The sequence below is a fragment of the Mesitornis unicolor genome, unplaced genomic scaffold (assembly GCF_000695765.1).
Source record: "Mesitornis unicolor isolate BGI_N332 unplaced genomic scaffold, ASM69576v1 scaffold19048, whole genome shotgun sequence".
Taxonomy (NCBI): domain Eukaryota; kingdom Metazoa; phylum Chordata; class Aves; order Mesitornithiformes; family Mesitornithidae; genus Mesitornis; species Mesitornis unicolor.
Window position 1 is genome coordinate 1,791 of NW_010201375.1, and position 971 is coordinate 2,761.

The following is a 971-nucleotide window of genomic DNA, read 5'->3' on the forward strand; positions in this document are numbered from 1 at the left end:
AATGGATGGTATTGCTGTAATGGAGTTATCAGTGACAGATACCTCCTATGCAGCTTCCAGGTCACACTCACTTAAGCAATGATAAATGAGCATGAAATGCTGTTAGCACAGAACAAGATCATAAATACTCAATTCATAGTTAAAACAACCCCAACAGCCTCAGACAGCTGCAGCATCTGTTTCCATGATTTTATGGATGTTCTCACTCTTGTCAAAAATGTACCACGATATAACGAAAGGACACTTTTTGCAGATTAAAAAAAAAAAGGGGGGAAGGAAAAAACCCCAGTCATCCATCCAGAGCAAATATGGCATCCCCCTACACTGGCTAACACACATACATATCCGTGAACCTTGCAGTTTGTAACACCCATCTGTCCATCCTTCTGTCCTAAAAAGCTGCTAAGGCTGAGAGGATACAGACAACATTAAAAGTTGTGAAATTCAGTTGTCTGGGACTCCTCTATCCCAGTACTGACATAGATGGGAAGCCAATGGCTTGCAGGGGATAAAAAATGGGAAAAGTCTGTGGGGAAGCTGCCCCTGCATTTGTGCTATATCCCAAAGGAGTTACCTCCACAGGCTCCAGTTGCTTTTAAGAATGAATGAAGTGTATTCCTGAGGGTGTCTGCTGATTACAGTGAGATCAGTGACAGCTTGGGTAGGAGAGGCTGGCAGCCGCTTTGTCACTGCAGGAGCACAGAACAAGAGCCTTCTCCTGCTTCCCCAGCACCTGGGATTTACAAGGTGCAAGATGAAGGGCATCAACCCTTCTCTACCCAGACATCGCCTACCAGAAGTCTGTCACCTTCAGGTTATCAAATGTCTCTTACAGAGAATGACATCATTTTGGCCATTTACATGAGAAGAATTAGATCCAAAACCAGGAAGGACAAACCAGGCTTGAGGATGAACCAAGCCCTAGCACGTGGCACAGGGCACCCCTGCTCAGCCATGGCCGCGCTGCTCAT